The sequence below is a fragment of the Dromiciops gliroides genome, chromosome 3 (genome assembly GCF_019393635.1).
Source record: "Dromiciops gliroides isolate mDroGli1 chromosome 3, mDroGli1.pri, whole genome shotgun sequence".
NCBI lineage: Eukaryota > Metazoa > Chordata > Mammalia > Microbiotheria > Microbiotheriidae > Dromiciops > Dromiciops gliroides.
In genome coordinates this window covers 393,367,859-393,377,688 of record NC_057863.1, presented here as the reverse complement: position 1 = coordinate 393,377,688, position 9,830 = coordinate 393,367,859, and the positions used below count along the sequence as shown (strand labels likewise).

The 9,830-nt window shown below is 36.3% G+C and overlaps 1 pseudogene; it reads right to left on the bottom strand.

The window, feature by feature from the left end:
- Positions 1 to 6,535: 6,535 nt before the first annotated feature.
- Positions 6,536 to 7,879, bottom strand: LOC122748841 (annotated as a pseudogene).
- Between the last annotated feature and the right edge of the window lie 1,951 nt (positions 7,880 to 9,830).

Genomic DNA, 9,830 nt, shown 5'->3' with positions numbered 1-9,830 from the left:
ATCTTTTTATTTCCTCAACTAGAAACAAGAACAGTAGAAAACTGTATATATTCCACCTTTTGATTTCATCTACCTTTTCTGCCATTTCTCCTGTTTCAGAGAAAGAAGTTCCCCTATTCCTTTTGAAAGTTCCCCTATTCCTTACTTTCTATTCCCTTCAAAACTTTCTTCATCAATCTTTCTATCTCCTTCATCTTTAGGTTCTCCTCCTTCCTCTCCTTCTATCCTACACTTCTCTTCTTCTTTCTTGTTCTTGTTCTTATTTCTTCTTGTTGTTCTTGTTTTTGTGCTTTTCTTGTTCTTATTCTTCATGTTCTTTTTGTTCTTGTTCTTTTGCTTCTTCTTGTTCTTTCTTATTCTTATCATCTTTCTTGTTCTTATTAATTCTTATCATCTTTCTCGTTCTTCTTGTTATTCTTTTTGTTCCTCTTCTTTCCCTCTGTCTACTCTCAGTCTCTCTGTCTCTGTCTGTCTGTCTGCCTGTCTGTCTCTTTCACCAACAGTACATGGATTTTACATAGCATTTTATTTGTACCTTTTCCTACCAAAATGTAGTTAACCTGTATCCTTTTCTGTCATAGTCATTTTTACATGTTATATACCCTTATTCTACCATGACTTCTAGAAGCAGAGGATCCATTTCTAATTACAACTTTCTGTCTTCTCCAGAAGACAACAGCTCTGTCCACACAGCAGATACTTTATAAATCTTTACAAAATTGTATTCTGGTTCTCTTTCTCTTTTATTATAAATTCTTTCAATTTCACCTCTTCCATTCCATTATTATTGGAAATGCCTTAGTCTATGCTCTCATATCAGACCTATTGCAAAAATATCCTAATTATGCCAACTACAATTTATCTTTTCTCCAATACATTTTACATATACCTTCTTCATTAATGTATCCATACAACTTTGCACATTTTCCCCTGTCTTCCCTTATGTGCCTGCCACCACAGTATTCACATTTCTCTAGTGCCTACCATCTACCAACTTTTCCAAACTTACTTCCCAATAATCCTTTACATGAATTGTTCCAATTCTGTCCTACTCATGTTTTCTCAAACATTCTATATATCTTGTTCAGTGTTGTGTTCAGTATATTGACAGATGATGTTCTGCTTTTCTGATGCCCTCTGCAACTAATCCATTTCTCTACATTTGTCTTAATTTATGAGGCCAATGCAATTTCCATCTATTCAAGAAAGACTTACAAATCTGTCTCAGCCCTTAGTGATTTCCCCTACCTCTGTACCCTTCTGTACCTCATTTTTAGCATTTAGCACTGTCTTTTTAATGTAACTGTCATATTTTAACTACATGGTACATTTTCTAAATTGGATGTTTTACCAATAAGGCATGTAGAGTGCTTTACAAACTTGAAATAAATAAATAAATGCTAGCTATTATTTTTTATATCCTAAGGCAAATTAGGAGAGGGGCATGAAGGGGATCCCTATACCTATGATTTCATTGATTCTGGTGATTTCTGGTGAGGACACTTCCTCAACCAATGCAGATTGACTATTGCTAAACAACTTGTAGTCACCTGGGATATTGAGAGTTTAAGGGACTTTCCCAAAGTCACAGAAACAGTATCAGTGATAAAACTTAACACCAGCTCTTCATGCTTTCAAAGTCTTTTCTCTATCCACTATCCCATACTATTTCTCCAGTATGGCACTTTACATAGTACATGCTAAAAATGCTAGTTAATGATCATGCTAATCAGGAATCTATGGAGAATAAAAGAAAATAGACTTGAGATCCTGCATGTGGGAAAATGAAGGGGCAAAGAAAGAGACAAAGATTATAAACATATCTTACTAAAACATCTTCCTACCTTTGTACTGGCTCGATAGTAGGTTCCCATGGAGGGTTCATATCTGTGTTATAAATGCCTTCGCATCTAAATGGGTACCACTGTTGTTTCCATTAGTATGCAATTGATTAAGTTTTTCTGCAGCAAATCTCTGTAGGGAGAGAAAGAAACAAGAGAAGAAGACAACTGAAATTTCACATAATTTTCTGACATTTGTCCATAACAGGAACATATGAACCCATATTTCATGCTCAAACCTAATCCGCCTTTTCAAGTTACTCTTTATTGGACATAATGTAAGGATTCTAATTGTATAATTTGAGGAACTGGGTGAAATGTAGTTTGCAGACATTTTTTCCTTAGTTGTGATATAATGAAGTAGAGTTGACTCTACCCCATATTTCTCCTTCAATAAGGAATTTTGATTGACCCTTTCAAATCAACATCTTTAATAAATATAAAATCTAATTCAGAACTCTAATTCAAAGCAGAAAATAGAATATCAGTAGCAGGAAGTTTAAGGATGGGTGATAAAACTTATTGACCAAGAAGGTTTAGAGAAACAAAAAACAACATATAGGTCAGAATATGGACAAAGATTTTAGGAAAGGGTTTTTGATTTCAACAAATCATAAGAGTTTGTATCAGGGGGGCAGCTAGGTGGTGCAGCGGATAAAGCACCAGCCCTGGATTCAGGAGGACCTGAGTTCAAATCCAGCTCAGAACTTGACACTTGCTAGCTGTGTGACCCTGGGCAAGTCACTTAACCCCCATTGCCCCACCAAAAAAAAAAAAAAGAGTTTGTATCACCTAGGGCCTATTATCTTTACATGAAGAGCAGAAATTTTGAATTCTACACTTAGCTTTGGCTTTGTAAAATTTCGGTATCTTCTGAAAGCACAGAAAAGGCTTTTTTGGGAGTGGAAGGATGGGAAATGACCCTCTGTATCCTATTCTTCACTCCAGTTCCCTTTCATAAGGCATTTTTAGTACTTGATTAATTTGTTAATGGGACAAAGTTGGATTATTTTATGACTTCTTGTTAATGTTTCCTAAACAGGCTCCACTGGGCACAGGCAATAAAATGTTGAGAGACCAAAGCTGTTCAAATCTCCTTCTGCTTTAGTTCCTATAAAAATGGCAAAAGAGGTCCAGTGATTTTTCTCATAAAAAAGAGACAGGGCCAAGAATGTTAGATTTTATTGACTCTACTGACATTTCAGATTTAGGGTTAATTTATAAAGCTACAATTTTTATGATTGGCCTTTTTGGAGTAAGTATGGATGAAATACTTTGAAAGATCTAGCTTTTTGTGTCATTTTAATGACTGGTCATTGCTAGGGAGCAAGGTATCTACTTGAGATCTGGTCATTAATGTATCCACAGAGATTCATCTTGAATGACAGTTAGATTTTCAAAGAACTAGGTCCCCAGAGAGATGGCTATTCCAAAGGCTAACTGGAGTGTTCTGATGAGATAGAAAGGGAACTTGAATTAAGAGTAGGGTTGAAGTCATGGACTTGGAACCTACCACTTGTCTGTCTGACCAGTAAGTTAGACATATATTTTAGAATTGAAAGGGACCTCAGAAATCATTGAGTCCAATCAAAACAGGAATTTATTTTACCATATCTCCAATAAGTTATAATTAACCCTCTGTTGTAATACCTCTAATAATTAGCAACCTATTATCTTTCCTCATAGCCCTTACTACTTGGGGATGGTTTGCATTTATAGAAAGAGTTCATTCCCCACCCCACCCCACCCCAACCCTAAATTGAACAGAAATAAGCTTCCCATAAATTTCTATTGTTTTTAGTTCTAGGGGGCCAAGGAGACCAAATATATTTGTTTTTTTACTAAAAAAATTTTTAGTAAAACAATCACAATCTCCTTAATTATTCCCTTTTCCAGGTTAAATATCCCTAGTTTGTTTAATCTATATTCATAGGACATAGTTTTAATGACCCTATCTATTTTTAATTTTGATATGTTCCAGTTTCTCAGTGTTCTTCTAAATATGATACTTCCAATGTATTCAATTAATTAGCTTTTCCTTCCATCTATGGGCCATTTGTCAATACGATGAATTTACTATGTATGGCATAATTTTGAGAGGCAATTTTAGCATTTGAAAAATGGAGATTAATAATATATGTGTTACACCCCTTCCAGGTTTCTGTTTTACACAGGTAAAACTTTCATTTTTCAGTCATATCTGACTCTTCATGATCCCATAAGGGTTTTCTTGGCAGAGATACTAGAGTGGTCAGCCATTTTCTTCTCCAGCTTATTTTACAGATGATGAAGCTGAGGCAAACAGGGTTAAGTGACTTGCCCAAGATGAAACAGATAGTGTCCTAGCTGGGTTTGAACTCATGAAGATAAATTTTCTTGACTCCAGGCCCAGCACTCCAACTAGTGCATCGCCTAACTGTCCTTGCAGGGCACTTTGTAACTAAAAGTATATATATATATATATATATATATGTGTGTGTGTGTGTGTGTGTGTGTGTGTGTGATTGCAATTATAATTATTTAGCTGCTTTTTTGATATTGCCTTTTTATCTTTGTGAGACCTCAGAAGTTTCTAAAAGAAGGAACAGAATTTGTGAGACACCAAGAAGTGATTGCCCTAATCTACTTTAGGTCTGAGTGATTCTAGGGAAACTATACTTCTTTAACATATGTTGTGGCAGGAAGTGACATAATTTGAGTCTTGAAGCATTCACAGTTGGATGATTTTTCTTTACACTGCTCTTGAAAGTTGGATTTCCTGATTACTTTATGAGTGGCAATGCATGGATAGTAATTGTCCAAGTTATCCATCATCCAGGATTCTATAAGTTAGACTTGAATGTCTGTGGTAGCCAATGCTGCAGCCTTAAACTTGATTGATCAGTGAGCTAGACTACTGGAAATGAGGATTATGGAAGAGAATCTAATTTTGTAAGGGAGTCAGAGATAGGAGTCATGATGAAAGAACATCTATCACAAGTGCCAAGACTGCCAGCTCTTACATAACCCATTAGGTTAGTGAACTGCTAAAGGGAAACTATTTTCCAGCAATGGATTTTCCCTGTTTTCCTTTATTATAGTCCATGATCCAGAAATGGGGTCCCAGATATGTATGTCATAGCTCATACATATAGAAAGACTTTTAATTACAAAGGGTATTGCATGTGTGATCTTATTTCATGTTCACAAAACTCTGGAAGTTTTATAACTCACATATTATTTATTTCCATTTTTCAAATATAAAGTGATATACACAGGTGTACACACATACATATGTATACACACGTGCTTATACATGCACAATTTGTTTTTTAATCCTTTCCATAAAGAGTATAGGTGGTTCCTGAACTCCCTCTACCACTTCTGAAAATCTGCTCTAAACATGTGACTCCAAAAAGGAGTTCATGACATACTCTTTAATTTTTGCTGCAGTAAACGATATGTTAAGTATATGAGTTCAGTGCATGTTGGTGAATCATGCCCAAAGAAAGGAGAACCCATTCATTTCTCACCCAGCTGAACTCCTTCAGACTTCTCCATCATGCCCCCAGGAAGTTTGTCATTAGAAGTCTCATCATCTATTATGCTATGCCCTGTAGACAGGAGGTTGGAGTGAAGAACTCCCAAAAATTCTACTTAAGGAGGGTGCCCAGGCCAGCTATCTATGGTTGTATGATTTGAATAATTGGGATGAATCATTTCCTTTCTTTGGAGTTCAGTTTCCTTATTTACAAAATGGAGTATTAGATTAGATGATTTCTAAGATTGTTTCTAGCTATAGATCTATCATTATTCTTTGATACTGTTGCAACAGGCATATCCAATAAGGAAAATACATCATTTACCAGGATAATTGGGCATAGAGCACAAATTTTTATTAGAAACATTCATTGGTGAGAGGCTTTGGGAATGAGAAAGAGAGCCAGAAAGGGAAACCTATAAAAGCAGAGTCTAGTGAATCTGAGACCAGCACCATCAGTGTCAAGGATTTTGCCTGATAGAGTAGCCACAGTGCAATTCTAAGGTGAAGAGAGATAAGAGTCATGCTTTGGCAAACTCTAAGGACAAGTAGATCCAATCAAGGCAAAGATTCAGATAGTCAACTATGAAGTGATTATCCAGGCTTGAAAACTGGGTAACTCATTCATAAGCTAATTGAGAAATTCCCAGAGACATTTTTGTAGAAGCACATAAAGGTGCTGACCTTCATGAGAGTGGATCAGACATGAATTTAGGTCCACAGGAGAAGTTTTGGAATATGAACTACCGTATGATCTACAACCCCATGAATATCATGAAAAGGCAATCTAAGAAGAGGTGGTTATGAAGGAAGATATTGAAGGATAAGAAGGTAATGATTAAATGTCACTAATAGAAAAATCTGAAGGGCTGCTATTACCCCCTTGAAGAATTTTTTGGTTTGCATTATACTGTTTTAATGGTTTCAACATTCTGTGACAGATTTTTGGTCAAGTTGTCTCCCCTAAAAATTACTGATTTTAAAAATTAATAATTTAAAGCTGGTATGAAACAAAGGGTTCATAAAACATTCCTTTCTTCCTGAAGTGATGTGTTGTAAGCACTAATCAGTCTTTTACTATTAAACTTAAATGGTCAATTGAGAAAAAAAACAGTTCTAAGACAATTATTCCATCACTGATTAGGAATGAGGTGATAGGTGTTGTACAGAATATTCATTTAGACTTCTGGGCCTTCTGGGAAGATTTTTGACCTTGCCAGCTCCAGAAGACTTTTTGTCAACTGTTTTGATGATACCAATGGCAACAGTTTGCCTTATATCATAAACAACATAATGATACAGAGAAGGATGATCAGAAAAAGCTCTCTCCATCCATATGGGCTTGTGTATAATCTTGCCAATGATGGCAACATTATCAGATTTCAGAAATTTGGGTCCAGGTTCCAGCTTCTTACCAGAACAGTGATCAGTCTTCTCCTTCAGTTCAGCAAACTTGCAAGCAATGTGAGCTGTGTGACAATCCAGAATAGGTGTGTAGCCAGTACTTATTTGGCTTGGGTGGTTCAGGATAATGACCTGTTCAGTGAAGCCAGCTGCCACATTACCAATGGTGGACGTTTTGGACAGACATATTCTTGACAATGAAACCAATGTTATCCCTGGACAGAGCCTCACTTAAACTTCATGGGGCATTTTAAGAGACTTTACTTCAGTTGTAACACTGACTGGGGCAAAGGTGACCACCATGCCTGATTTCCCAGTCTCCCACACAATCAACAGGTACCATACCAATACCACCAATCTCATAGATATCTTGGACAAGCAGGGGCTAGTCAGTTGGACAAGCTGGTGGCAGAATGCTATTCACAGCTTCAAGCAGTATAATTCTATTAACATTGCCACCATTATGAGTGACATTTTATTTCTTGAACCAAGGCTCCAGGATGTTATCACTATTCCAACCTGAAATTGCCACAGAAGCTCCCATGTCAGGGTTGTAGCCAGTTTTCTTAATATAGATACTGACTTCCTTGACAATTTTCCCATATCTCTATTTGCTGGGGTTGAGGTGGTGTCTTATGGAATCCATTTTCTTGAAACCAATTATCAGTAGTAGTATTACACATGTAGTGTGAAGGCCAAAAGGGCATGATTATGGGTCTACCCATTCTTTGAGATACTAGTTTCAAATTCACCAAAACCAACAGCAGTAATCAGAGAAGCACAGTCAGACTGAGATCAGTCTGTAATCATGTTGTTGATAAAGTCACCTTGTCTTGGAGCATCATTAATAGTCACATAAAGCTTTCTGGTTTCCAATTCCCCACAAGGATATATCAAAGGTGATACCACATTCATGTTCAGCCTTCAATTTATCCAAGACCTAGGCATATTTGAAGGAGCTTTTTCACATGTCATAAACCTCCTTCTTGAACTTCTCAATAGTTCTCTGATCAATTCTATCACATTTGTAGATGAGGTGGCCAGGAATTGTAGACTTGTCAGAGTTTGTATGTACAGTGGCAACAATATTAATGGGCATTTTTCCCTTGCCCATTTTTGTGGAGGTTTAGCAGTGGTTTTCATAACGTGTTCTGGCAGGAAAATCATTTCAAAATAGTTTGAACAAATATTCAGTGCCTTATAACTATGTCAGCTCAACAGAAAAGCTCTGGTTGAAAAGAATTTACGAATCATACTAAGGGAAAACTTAGACTTGTGACAGTGTCTGTTCTGTATGACATACGATGCCCTACAATGTGATTCATAGCAAAGGTATTGCAAGACTAAACACCATGAAGGTTGAATAAGGACAGCTCTATGAAGTATTACGTTGGTTTTCAGTTATTATGCCTCAACTTTAGTGTTGTTGTAAGAGTTTTCTGTCTCATTCCTATTTTAACCTACAGCCTGTGACTATTTAAGCCATCAAGCCAATTGCTTGAAGTCATGTAGTGGAAAGACTTCAAATGAAAGTTTCACTCACATTTTAAAAAGTCATATTCTGCTACCTCCTCAGCGTAGCCTTGAGAAAAAAAATCATATATCAATAACTGAGCACTGCAAAAGGCACACCATGCACTTTCTTCTTTAACTGGCTCATAAAACTGAATTTCTGTCTATGGCATGGAAGTTAAATATGCACTCATTCCATAAGGGCAGTAGGACTAATTTCCTTTTTAGTACGCTAAATGGCCATGAAAAAAAAATCATGGAAAAAATGCTCCAGTGGCTGAGGCTGAGACAGTGTCTTAATAATGGAGCTGAATACTAGTGAGTTGCTAAGTATGTTAGCATATCTAAAATTCTATGTGAGATTGGAGGAATAATCCTTATGATGAAATATGTATTTGAGTACAAAAATTATTTGAGTATCTACTGTGTGTTCAAAGCTATAGTTGACAACAAGAAGTTTAAGGTGGTTCTTGTCCTCAAGGAGATTGAAATCCACTTGTGGAGAGAAGACATATATATATACCCATGAATAGTCAAAAATACCATTATAAGCCTATGTAGGGTTAATTGCCAAAAAGCATTTGAAATCTTGCCTAGTTGGTATAGAGCTTGTCCATAGGTCAAAAAGATCTGAATTTAATTCCCACCTTTGACATATAATGGCTATATGACTGATGAATGACTTCACCTCTCAGTGTTTTAGCGAACTACATAAATTATGGAGTAGGGGTAGGCCTATATGGGTAGAGGGAGTTACCTCATCTTCAAGTTCTATATACTAGTGAACTCACAGGTGAAATCTCTATCCTTAATAATGAGTAATTAATAATAGGGAATTGTAACAATTGGAATGACGCCACCTGCTGAAGACTTACTGCAGAAAAGCTCTGCCATGAAGGAAGGTCTTTGAGGGCAGGACCATGAGTCTTTTCTTTGGTGTCAGGAAGTGACATTTGCTAGTTGGAGGAAGAAGGAAGAGCTGGGTGCTCTGACTCGTACTCTTTCCTGGGGATGCTGGTGGAGAAGGGAGCTAGAAATGCGCTCTCCCTTTAATAGATAGGAATCTAAGCCTTTTCTTCTCTCTTTACCAAATTCTTATTCTCCTTAATAAATGCTTAAATGTCTAACTCTTGCTAAAGCTTATAATTTATTGGCGACCACTCATTAGATATTTTAGACAGTTTAGCTAGAATTTTAGCCCTTAACAGAATAAAACCCTTGGAAGAGAATTTTCAGTTAAGGACATACCCTACAATTCAGGGAAGTCATTTCCAAAAGAATGTTGGGACAGAAAAAGGTATAATCCTATGGCCAGACTGTGTAGAAAGTAAAATGACTCAAGTAATGTTACTTTCAAAAAGGAAATTCTAACCAAATGTTAATATAATCCTGTTGTAGAGTAAAAGGAGTTATGTGATTAAATTAATGTATTAATGCAGGGGTCTATTTACATATCCAGTTTTAAAAACAACAATTTTAATAAATAAGAAGAGAGATACTTCACCAAAATATTCACCAGCTATTTTCATCAGAAAAATTGGGTGTGTCTGAGG